At 41.2% G+C, this 13,132-nt stretch overlaps 2 pseudogenes; both read left to right on the top strand.

Annotated features, from left to right (window-relative positions):
- Positions 1 to 402: 402 nt before the first annotated feature.
- Positions 403 to 5,841, top strand: LOC147617634 (uncharacterized; annotated as a pseudogene).
- A 3,153-nt stretch (positions 5,842 to 8,994) lies between these two features.
- Positions 8,995 to 9,729, top strand: LOC147617633 (secreted RxLR effector protein 161 pseudogene; annotated as a pseudogene).
- Positions 9,730 to 13,132: the final 3,403 nt, after the last annotated feature.

Below are 13,132 nucleotides of genomic sequence, written 5' to 3'. Positions count from 1 at the left end.
ATGGGATGATGTGTTTGTGAATGAAAAATTGGTCCACATACATGAAATAGAAATTAAAGTTGTAAGCATAGAGAATGTATCATGCAAAGATGAGAAATTTCTCTTCCCCTTTGAAAATGAAATAAAAATCCCAAATGACATATCCTATAAAGAAAGAGAAAGACACAAGTCTTATGCATAAGACACAAGTCTTATGCATTAGAAAGGTTCGGTCACCAGGTGTGGTATCAACCTTGAATGTGTCCACATCAATGGTGGATGCCAATGATGAGAAAGACCTAAATGAATATTTGGATCTCCTACTCCAAAATGTGTATATGAAACCAGTGCCTACAAAGTCCATGAACATGTGTAGTTTACCATCAATGAGCATATATTCATTGAGTGCTTATGAAGATGAGCATGAGCGTGAGCATGAGCATGAAGATGAGCATGAGCATCAACCTCTTGAGGAGCCTCTAAAAGTTTGGCTAGACCTTCCACTGGAAAAGAACGTTAAATGATGAAAGGCATTTAATAGCTCTAATGCTAGGCCATAACCTTGTCCATAACCCTATTTCATGGAAAACTTGGATGTATGTTGGAAGCTTGAAATTCACTCGAAGTGATATCCTAGTCTATGGTGCTCATGACATTGAAATTCACATTCTAGGATACTATGGAAGCTTGAAATTCACTTGAAGTGATATCCTAGTCTATGGTGCACATTCTAGGATACTATCAACAAACCATATACACACTAGATGATATCCTAGATTATACACAATATTTGGCCCCACAAGGTAAACTTAAAGAGAAAATCATCCTTGGTGGTGATTGGCTATCAAATGCAGTGTATTCCATTGATCAAAACATGAACCCTGCAACTTTGGAATTCGAATCTAAAGGGACTATAACCTTGCTCCTGTAAGAGGAAATCAAGGTGACTAGCCCAAAGCATGCACCTATTCTCAAACTTTTGAGAATAGACATTGAACTGACCATAGGAACATCTATGATACAAGCACAATTCTATCTATGATACAAGCACAATATCCTTAGCATATAGACAATCTTATGATGGTAGAGTTCTGGAAAATACTAGGCCAATCACAATGTTTCAAACTTCACAAGAATGGATTCCATTCGTAAGGGATCAACTAATGTCAACCTTAGGATCCTTTGATCAAATCATTTACATTGGCTCTAACTCCATGAACTATAAGTACAAATTTTGTGCTAGAAGTAGATATCATCTTGGGAGGATGATATATGCCTAAAAACCAACACAATCAAATTGATGATACATTCTATAAGAAGGAAGATCCTACTATAAATGAAGTCTTAGACACTCTTCACAAAAGTCAGTTAACCTTCACCATCAAACCCAATGAAGGTGCAACCTAATGCACCCAAGCTTACAACCTCAATAACAACTACCAACCTCAATCATCAAGACCTATCTTCCACATCAGTAGTTTCCCTTGACAAACTGCATAAATACTTCAAAGAGCCCTCATAGTGTAACCTCATCAAAGGCAGTCATTAACCTCATAGTGTAACCTCATCAAAGGCAGTCATTGAGCTAATTAATGCTACAATAAAAAGTCAAACCTCATTTTAATGACTACAAATCATGAACCAACCATAAACCCTACATCTTCAATTGTCATATACAAGGAAGATTCTACATTGGAAACTCCTCTTTCATCAGGAAGGAACACACGATAAACTCCCAAACCTCATCACCAAGAGCCCTTCTTGAAATCATTCCCCAAGCAAAGGCAACAAACAAAGGCCATATCTACAACAATAGACAAAGGTAAATCTATAGCCTTACCCACCAACTTTCACTCTTGAGCCTCTTTCCATTCACAAGCTCAGATGGAATATACCAATGACAACAGTATATAAACAAAGGAAACCTTGACATCAACAACCCCTCTAGCAAGGGCCCGATTTTCATCAACTCAAGAGACCAATAAAGCAAGAAAGGCCACAAGTAGCACCAAGGTGACACCACCAAAGAAACAACTCTCATGATATTTTAACAACATTATGGGTGAACAAAGCACTACTCCAAGCACAAGGCTTTTATGAAGATGCATCGTCGATTCGGATACCCCAATCTCCATCAAAGCTCAAACTCAACAATACAAATCCACATTCTGACATGCCAAAATGTCCACATGCTAGGAACAAGCTCAAAATAGGTATAAGACCACCATCACTTCATATTAGGTTCCTAAAAGATTGTTACAAGCATAAGGTTCATGAGGGAAATACACAAGTGTGGATCCCCAGCAGATGCCAATTAAAGCCATGATCTATTGTGAGAAAATTACACAAGTATGGATTGTTGGAACTAGGGTTGTAGGAAAGCACACACAGCTTGGAGAAGAAGAAGCTCTAGAGCACACAACACAAAAGTAGTATTACTAAGTGTGTAAGAACAAAGATAAGGTAGCCCTAGAGTGTTGGGTGTGTATATAATGCACGGGGGAAAAAAACCTCCTATTGAGGGAAAAGTGCCCCGGTGGTCCTAAGTGTGCTCACACACATCACTACCATAACATGGTAACAAATCCCCCCTAGGAGTGATGCTGTGAACATGAGCTGGTACTAAATGTATGGGAAAGTGTCAGGCCATATGGACTATGATCAATCCATAAAAGAAAGTAAGCCCAAAGCTTTGTGAAAAGCTTCAAACTTCTCATGAGGCAATGCCTTTGTGAAAAGATCAGCAAGGTTATCCTGTGTTGGCACATATGCCAAACTGAGCTCGCTCTCATAGAGAGCCTCTCCCTGACATAATGATAGTGCACCTCAATGTGCTTAGTGCAAGCATGGAACATTGGGTTCCTCACAACTGCCAATGTGCTCTGACTATCAGTGAAGATGGTGGTGGCAGATGGCTATCCAAACACCCAAATCCACAAGGTGTATGAGCCAAACACACTCAACTGTAGCTGTGAAAGCTGCCTTGTACTCAACTTCACAACTGGAAGTGGCCACAGTAGGCTACTTCTTACTCAACCATGATATGCATAAGTTGCCAAGCATGAAGCAAAAACTACTTGTGGGACACGCGAGTGTCATAGCAACCAACCCAATCAAAATCTAGAAAAGCATGTAAATTTGGTGGTAATGATCCCCGTGGGATAAAACAACCCAAGGTGCCTCATACCACTCAAGTAGCGAAAGAGTTGCTTAACTGCCTACTACTAATGCTTAGTGCCTGGGCTATGCATAAACTTGCTCATCTATGTGAGGTCTCCATAGGTGTAGCAATAGTCTTACAATCCTCAAGATCGAATCTACGCAACAATGCCTCAATGTACTTTGTCTAACATAAAGCAATACCTCCATCACATTGCTTACACTGAATGCCCAAGTAATGATGTAGTAGGCCCAAATTTGACATCTCAAATGCTGAATTTAATTCAATCTTGAAATTTACAATATGCATCTCATTAGGACCAGTGAGCAGCATGTCATCCGCATATAGCACAATGATCAAAAGTACATCACCTTCATGCTTTACATACAAGGTGCTCTCGGTTGGACTATTACAGAAACCATGTGCAATCAAATATGCATGTATCTTCTCATACCAAGCACGTGGCACTTGCTTTAAGCCATACAATGCTTTCTTTAATCTATATACCTTGGTTTCTTGCCCTTTTTGAACAAAACCATGAGGTTGTGTTACATACACCTCATCATGCAAATCACCATTCAAAAATGCAGTCTTGATGTCCAATTGATGTACATTCCAACCATGATGAGCTGCCAATGCACAAATGCTATGAATGGTTATCATATAGCAAGTGGAAGCAAAGGTCTCATCAAAATCAAAGCCCTTTTGCTAAGCATAACCCTTTGCTACAAGCCTGGCCTTATATCGATCAATGCTACCATCAGGCTTACGCTTTAGCTTATACACCCACTTAGTGCCAATTGCCTTTTTATCAAGAGGCAAATCACATAAAGACCATGTGCTATTCTTCACAATAGCATCATATTCAACATGCATAGCAGCCATCCAATTTTCTAAATTTTGTGCCTCTTCAAACAAAATAGGCTCTTCTTCATTATACATACTTGCCTCGCAACAGCCAATGCAAAACAATCTGATGCATATGATGCATGCTGAGAACCAAAATGAGTACGACTAGGAAAAGGCCAATTTGCTATCATGCAAAGTTTGCACTAGCCATTTAGGCATTGACTTGGACTCTTATCATGAATATCTGCATCAGAAATGGGCTGATTTGTAGACTCATTAAAAACCTATGTAGGCTGTATATTTGCCTCATTTGGTGCTACATATGACTAACCACAGCACTACCAAAACAAAGGCAACAATGTCTCATACACATCTTGTGAGCAAACATGTACATCTCTGGTACATGAAAGCAAAGGCTAAACTGCATCCTCAATAAAAACAACATCTTGACTGACCAAGATACATTTAGACTGCGGATGATACAAATGATAGCCTTTACTTTCTACACTGTAGCCAACAAAAATGCATTTAATAGCCTTATTATCCAATTTCCTGTGATGCTACTCTAGTACAAGAGCATAAGCCAAGCAACCAAATACACGCAAATAAGCCATAGATGGCTTGCAACCATGCCAAGACTCATATGGAGTGACAGACTTTAATGCTTTAGTGGGACATGTGTTAAGTACATATGCAGCACACATTATAGCTTCTAGCCAAAATGCATGTGGCAAGGCTTGGCTCTTAACCATACACCTTGCTATCTCCATGAGAGTAAGATTCTTTCTCTCAACAACGCCATTCTGTTGTGGTGTATAAGGCACTGTACATTAATGTTTTATCCCACGATCTGCTAAGAATGCATTGAACTCTTTAGATATATACTCCCCCCCTCGATCAAAATGAAGGGCGCCCACTTTACAGCTGTTACCATATACATGAGGTAGTGATGTGTGTGAACACACTTAGGACCGCCGCCGGGGCACTTTTTCCCTGTTTAGGAGGTTTTTTCCCCCGTGCATTGTATATACGCCCATCATTCTAGGGCTATCTTATCTTTCTATTGCAACTCTCTATTGAGTGCCTTGTGCTACCTTTGTCTTCTCCAAGCTGTGTGTGTTTCCCTGCAACCCTAATTCCAACAATTGGTATCAGAGCAGGCAAGAGCTTCGTGGCAGCATCGCCAGGACCCTCCGCTTCATCTCCTCCGATTGAGACGAGTTTTCATACGCATTAACAAGTTGCGTCAAAATTTTGATTCGAGGTCGTTTCGGCCTCTGTTTTTGCATTGCAAGTTCTGCGCAGGTAGTTTCGTTATTTTGTGCAGAATTTTTGTCAGTGCTGTTTTCTGCGTAACAAGCCCCTTACAGTCTTCTAAGGTTTGTGCTATACAGCACGTATTGTTCCCACTTCGTTTCTCCTCTTTTCAAGCAGTTTTCACATCAGGTACAAGCATTTGTCATGGCTGACAACAACACAGATGTGTTCAAGATGTTTGCTGCTACTGCTGATGAGGACAGATTGGATGGGGATAATTATCCTATGTGGGCTTATATGATGCAACATGTACTTGTGTCAAAGGGCGTCTGGAACATTGTGCAGGGCATTGATGTACATCCTGGTTCTGCGGATTCAGGGGATGTTAAGGATGTTGTAGGTTTTGTTGCAGGGATTGCTCCTATTAGAGTTGTTTTGCCTACGGCTGAGCAAGCTCGTTGGGATGTAAGAGATGCATAGGCTCATGCAGTGATTGCATTATCCGTGAAGCGCACTATTACTCCACACATTCGTTCAGCAAAATCTGCAAAGCAGGCTTGGGATATTCTAGCTGGTCTTTATGCAAGTCGCAATGAAGCTAAAATTGCACTACTACGTAAAGAGCTAGAGTCGAAGATTATGCATGAGGAAGATGATATGGACACTTTCCTTGCTAGTGTCAAGGATATAAATGAGCAACTCATTTCTGCAGGTGGTCATTTCTGACAGCTCCCTTGTGCAGACTGTTCTTGATGCCTTGCCAGATTTTTGCTAGTACTTGGAGACTTATGACCTAAGGAAATCCTGCTGTTGTCAAGTTCGATGCATTATGCACATTGCTGTTGCAAGAGTCACTTTCTAGAAAAAACAGGGCTAAACAGCATGCAGTTGCCATTGTTGCTGCTCAAAGAAAAGGTGGTAACAGTAATGTAGCCACTTCTCATGGTTCTTTTGCGAGTGGTAAATCTCCTGTTTCTAATGCTTCTGTTGGCAATAATTCATCTGGGAATTCTGGCGATAAGGGCAAAAACAAGATGCGTTGCCATTATTGTAAAGCTAATGATCACTTGATCAAACAGTGTCCGAAATTGAAGGCAAAAGAGGCTAAGAAGAAAGAGGGCGGATCCACCACAGGGTCCAATACCAGTGCAGCTATAGTAGAGTCTTCTATGAAAGGAGATTGTGATGCTAATGTAGATGCAGAGTGGGCATTTAGTGCAGAGTGTACATATGACCCTGCTGTTCATGATGCATGTATGTCAGTTGTTGCTGCAGATTCACATGTGTGGTATTTCGATAGTGGTGCTACAAAGCACATTACCTCACATCGTGATTTGTTTACCTCTCTTGAAGCTGTCCCTCATGGGAATACAGTAACTTGTGCCAACAATGCCTCTTATCCGGTCCAGGGAGTTGGAAAGATTGTGCTTACTGCTGCAAATGGTAGTTCCTTCACACTTGTTGATGCATTGTATGTACCTGGGATCAAAAAGAACCTTTTGTCTGTATCTGCACTTGCTAGACTTGGCCTTGTGGTCAAATTTGTGGATGACAGATGTACAGTACATGATCTCAGTTTTGGTGATGAAATTGTTGCATCGGGCATTTTATGCCGTGGGCTATATAAGCTCACTTTGTATGACAAGTGTGTACAAAATTTTGCAAATGTTGTTGTGGATTCAAAGGCTGTTTCAGATGCAAAACTTTGGCATGCACGTTTTGGGCATCTGAATTTTGCCAGTTTGCTGCGTTTGCAGAAATCTGATATGGTTGTTTCTTTACCACTTCTTGAAGCACCTGTCAAGCATGTTTGTGAAGGCTGTATTTTGGGAAAAATGCAGCATGCCAAATTTCCAAAGGATGGTTCAGTTCGGGCTACATCCAAGCTACAACTTGTGCATAGTGATGTTTGTGGGCCCATGCAAACTCCATCCTTGGGCAACTATCTTTACTTCGTGACTTTCATTGATGATTACTCTAGGCATGCATGGGTATATCCGCTTAAAGCGAAGTCCGAAGTGTTTATGTGCTTCAAGCAATTTCTGGCTTTGGCTGAAAATGTCTCGAAATGTACTATGGGCACCCTCCGTTCTGATCGAGGGGGGGAGTATATGTCTCATGAATTCAATGCATTTCTGGCTAGTCGTGGGATAAAACACCAATGTACAGTGCCATATACACCTCAGCAAAATGGTGTTGCTGAGAGGAAAAACAGGTCACTTACGGAAATGGCATGATGTATGGTCAAGAGTCAAGCTTTGCCGCATTCGTTTTGGCTTGAGGCTATCATGTGTGCCACTTATGTACTAAACAGGTGTCCTACGAAGGCTTTGCAGTCTATGACTCCATATGAAGCATGGCATGATAGAAAGCCATCTATTGAGCACATGCGTGTTTTTGGCTATTTATCATATGCTTTGGTGCCACAAACACAGCGCAAGAAACTGGATGATAAGGTTGTCAAATGTATTTTTGTTGGTTATAATACTGAAAGCAAAGGTTACAGGTTGTATCATCCGCAAACAAAGCGTATCTTGGATTCACGAGATGTTGTGTTTGTGGAGGATTCTGTTCAGCCCCTGCTGTCATGTACAAGAGACAGTAATGTAAGCTCACAGGACATTTATGACAGTTTGTTGCCTCTTTTCAGTGGTGGTGGAAGTTCACATGTAGATTCCAATGAGGCAAATGTACAGCCTATGGGGGTTTCAGAAAATGTTATGAATCAGCCTATCATCACTGATGCAGATGTACATGATGTACTTGATGAGGAAGTGGCAGAAAATGAGCAAGCTAGAGGTATGCCAAAATGGCTGGTGCATACTTTATGTGACAGTAAATTGGATGCACCTTTGTCTAGTTGTACTCGTTCAGGTTCTCGCCATGCATCTTATGCATCAGATTGCTATGCTTTGGCTGTTTCTAACTTATGTGATGTTGAGGAACCTCTGTCTTTTGATGAAGCACATAATTCAGAAAATTGGTTGGCTGCCATGCAATCTGAATATGATGCACTTATAGAAAATGACACATGGACTTTATATGATTTGCCTCCTAGCAAAAAGGCCATTGGTACAAAGTGGGTTTACAAGTTGAAACGCAAGCCGGATGGTGAGATTGATCGCTATAAGGCTCGACTTGTTGCAAAGGGCTATGCACAGCAAAAAGGCATAGATTATGAAGAGACCTTTGCTCCCACTTGTCGTATGACTACTGCTCGTTTTCTATGTGCATTGGCAGCTCATTTTGGTTGGAATGTACATCAATCTGACATTGTTACTGCTTTCTTGAATGGTGACATATTTGAGGAAGTTTATGTAACGCAGCCTCGCGGTTTTGTCAAGAAAGGACAAGAAGATAAAGTGTGCAGATGTAAGAAAGCTTTGTATGGGTTAAAGCAATCTCCTCGTGCTTGGTATGAGAAAGCTGATACTCATTTGGTCAAACGAGGCTTTCGTAATAGTCCAACAGAAAGCACACTATATGTAAAGCGTGAGGATGATGTACTTCTCATCGTCGTTCTCTATGTGGATGATTTGCTGATCACTGGACCAAATGAAAGGCATATTGCTGAATTTAAGGCTGATTTGAATGCTACTTTCAAGATGAAAGATTTGGGACTGTTACATCATTACTTGGGAATACAGTTTAAGCAGTGTGATGGTGGTATTGCCTTGTGTCAGACAAGTTACATAGAGACATTGCTATGTAAATTTGGACTTGAAGATTGCAAACCTATTGCCACTCCCATGGAAACAGGTTTAAAATTGAGTCTTCATGATGCAGGTGATCCTGCCGATGTCACTCTTTACCAAACTGTTGTTGGATGCCTCATTTATGTATGCAACACGAGGCCAGATATTCAGTTTGCAGTAAGTCAGGTCAGCAGATTTATGCATAGCCCAGGGTCTAAGCATTGGCAGGATGTCAAGAGGATTTTCCGCTACTTGAGTGGCACTTTACATCTTGGCTTGTTTTATCCCAAGGGGGGATCATTGCCGCCAGATTTACATGCTTTTTCGGACTCAGATTGGGCTGGTTGTTTTGACACGCGAGTGTCCACGAGTGGTTTTGGTTTCATGCTCGGCAGCTCATGCATATCATGGTTGAGCAAGAAGAAACCTACTGTGGCCACTTCTAGTTGTGAGGCTGAGTACAGGGCAGTCTTCACAGCTACGGTTGAGTGTGTATGGCTCAGACGCCTTATGGTGGCTGATTTAGGTGTTGGACAGGACACTGCCAACACAATCTACACTGACAGTTAGAGCACATTGGCAGTTGCGAGGAATCCAGTTTTTCATGCTCGCACAAAGCACATTGAGGTGCATTACCACTATGTCAAGGAGAGGCTCTCAGCAAGAGAGATCAGCTTGGCCTATGTGCCAACACAGGACAACCTTGCAGATCTTTTCACAAAGGCATTGTCTCGTGAGAAGTTTGAAGCTTTCTGCAAAGCTTTGGGCTTACTCCCCTTTGTGGAATGATCATGTCCTTAGGGCATGGCACTTCCCTATACTCTATGTGCCAGCTCGTTCATCGCATCACTCCCAGGGGGGATTTGTTACCATATACATGAGGTAGTGATGTGTGTGAACACACTTAGGACCGCCGGGGCACTTTTTCCCTCTTTAGGAGGTTTTTTCCCCCGTGCATTGTATATACGCCCATCATTCTAGGGCTATCTTATCTTTCTATTGCAACTCTCTATTGAGTGCCGTGTGCTACCTTTGTCTTCTCCAAGCTGTGTGTGTTTCCCTGCAACCCTAATTCCAACAACAGCCAGAAACATTTTCAGCCAAAGAGACAAACTATTTGAAGCACCTAAACACTTCGGACTTAGCTTTCATAGGATACACCCATGCATGCCTGGAAAAGTCATCAATGAAAGTCACGAAGTATAAATGATTACCAAATGATGGTGATTGCATTGGACCACATACATCACATATATAAGCTGCAATTTGCCAATAACTCGCATAGAACCATCCTTTGGAAATGAAGCACGCTGCATCTTGCCAAGAATACAGCCTTCACAAACATGCCTTGATGACGCTTGCAAAGTAGGTAACAAAGAAATCATCTCAGATTTTTGCAAACGCATCAAACTGGCAAAATTCAGATGCCCAAAACGTGCATGCCACAGTTTTGCATATGATACAACTTGCTTGTCCAATTGCACATGTCACATCTTCCACACATCTGTCATAAGCATTGAGCTTATACAATCCACAACATGATGAACCTGATGCCACAATTGTATCACCTACACTAAGATCATGAACTGTGCATTTGTCATCAATGGACTAGTCCAATCCTAGTCAATGCAAAAATACACAATAAGTTCTTTTTGATCCTAGGCACATACAATACATCAAAAAGTGTGAAAGAGCTGCCATTAGCACTGGTCAACACAATTACCAATAGGCGCAGACTCAAGGCAAGTAAACATGTCACGCTTGTGAAGTGATGTGCTTAGTAGCACCACTGTCAAAATACTATACATATGAATCTACAGACATACATACATCGTGCAAAGATGGGTCATAACTGCACTGCACAATAAATGCCCATTCTAACTCTTGCACAACACTAGCAGATTCAACATTAGAGTTGGAGGCATCTACAACAGCCATACCAGCCTCTTTCTTCTTTGCCTCTACAGCCACCTTAGGACATTCCTTAATCATATGACCAAGTTCCTTATAGTAGATTCAACATTAGAGTTGGAGGCATCTACAACAGCCATACCAGCCTCTTTCTTCTTTGCCTCTATAGCCACCTTAGGACATTCCTTAATCATATGACCATATCTGCACCTATCATAGATTTTGGCTTAAATTTGCCTTTGCCTTTATGGCTAGCAGTAAAAGCTTGATCTATAACACGCATAATATTCCTATTCTTCTTGGATTGTTCTTCCTGTAGCAAAATAGAAACCAGATCCTCAAATAGAAGGGCATTTGGATTACCCAGGGTGGATGCAAAGCTCTCGTAAGAATCTGGAAGACCATTAAGAACGGTCTACGTAAGTGTACTATCTAGCAAAATCTCATCTGCAGCTATCTCAAAACTGCTCCTTGAGATCCTTGATCTTTGTTAGGAAGCTGTCCATTGGATCACCTTTATTCATATGCTCACTTTCTAACTACTTACATAGATAAGCTACATGAGCTTCATTCCGAACTTGATACAATCGTGTAAGCATATCCCATGCATCCTTCGCAGTCTTACATCCACGAATGTGGGGAATGATGGTACGCTTAATAGATAGCGCAATTAAGGCATGAGCCTGCGCATCTTTAGCATCCCATTTAGCTTGCTCAGGAGTATATCTTGCATCATTAGAACCTGCAGAGCAGCAGCAGTAGAACTTGTAGCAGCACAACCTGCAGCATCATCTACCACTGCACCTTCTTTAACACCAGTAATAATGGTCCTTATCAAAGCAGGACGAGTATAATGACCCTGCACAATATTGTTAAAAACCATCCTAAGGAGGATCAAACACTAGCTCCATTGCATAGTTGAATAGAAATGAAGAAGATGAAGTTAAGCTACTAATCAAGAAGTAATTAGCATAATGATGAGCATAATGACAACATAAGTGAGGGGCAAATATGTGTTGATTTCAATAGATGAGAGCCTCTTTATATAGGCTGAAGTACATGAGGATTAAGCTCAAGATTAGGTGTTAATCATCATCTAAATCATCTCCACCTTCCCTCCTAGATTCAAGCACCTAAAAGTGACCACCAATCCTAGAATCTTGCTAATCACACCAATGCTACCTAATCAAGGGATCACGACCCCTTTGGCTGATGTTGAGCTCCTAAATGACTCTTTTACATCATGGTAAGGTTGCATAATAACCTTTGTATCCATTTGCCCATAATCTATGACTTTAGTGCATAGTGCTAGTTACAAGGTATGTGCCCTACACATCATTTTAGTGAAGGTGTTTGCCATATTTTTAACACCCCTCCTCAAACACTGAATCCACTCAATGATGCAGTTGGTCATGCTGACTCTCATGAGCCTAATTAACCACCCAATGCTCAGTGATAGCATGCATGAGCGTGGTCTGACTAGCAATGCCATACATAGGTTATGCCAATGTGAACTCAGAGGCTTTAGTCATGCGTACAAAAGAGGTATGGGACGACTTTAGAAGAGTGTGACAAGACGTGGCTACATGTATGAGTGAAGAGGACACCCATGTGTATAGGGCATGCCCTTGCTTTTAGCACTTTAGAATAAATGATTTGATCTAATCATAGATAGGGCCTCATGATGGTGGCCCTTGTCTTCATCTTTTTCTTCTTCTTGGTCTTCTTCCTGCTGCACTTCTTCCATGATGTAGACTCGTTGCATCTTCTTCTTGGCAAAACAATTCTTCTCTACATGACCAGGTTTGTGACAAAAGTCACAAATGAGATTGTTGTTGTTGTAGCCCTTGTTGTAGTTGCCTTTGTTGTAGCCCTTGTTGTAGTTGCCTTTGTTCTTGCCATACCTACTAGATCCTGCATAATAAGCATTTTCAGTAGACAAGGTTGATGACGATGGAGACTCCATTTGCTTGGTCTTTAGTTTTCTCTCCTCCTCAAGAAGAGATGCTTCAATGTCCACAAGCTTTGATATTGGCATATTGGTCAAGGTTGTGACCACATGGTCATATTCTTCAGGTAAAGATTTAAGTAATACACCAATGGAGACATCTTCATCCATCTTAAGACCTATTCCTGCAAGTTGTGTTAATAGGCCTTTCATGTAGTTCAAATGTGAGGCTAGGGATGTGCCAGACTTCATTTCTAGCTTAAAAAATTCAATGAGCAAACCAAACTTTGAACTTTTAGATCGAGCCCCAAATAGAGTTGTGAGTTGGTCCCA

Source organism: Cibotium barometz, chromosome 36 (assembly GCF_041138505.1).
Source record: "Cibotium barometz isolate CiBa-2024 chromosome 36, ASM4113850v1, whole genome shotgun sequence".
Lineage (NCBI taxonomy): Eukaryota > Viridiplantae > Streptophyta > Polypodiopsida > Cyatheales > Cibotiaceae > Cibotium > Cibotium barometz.
This window is presented reverse-complemented; position numbering and strand designations above follow the sequence as displayed.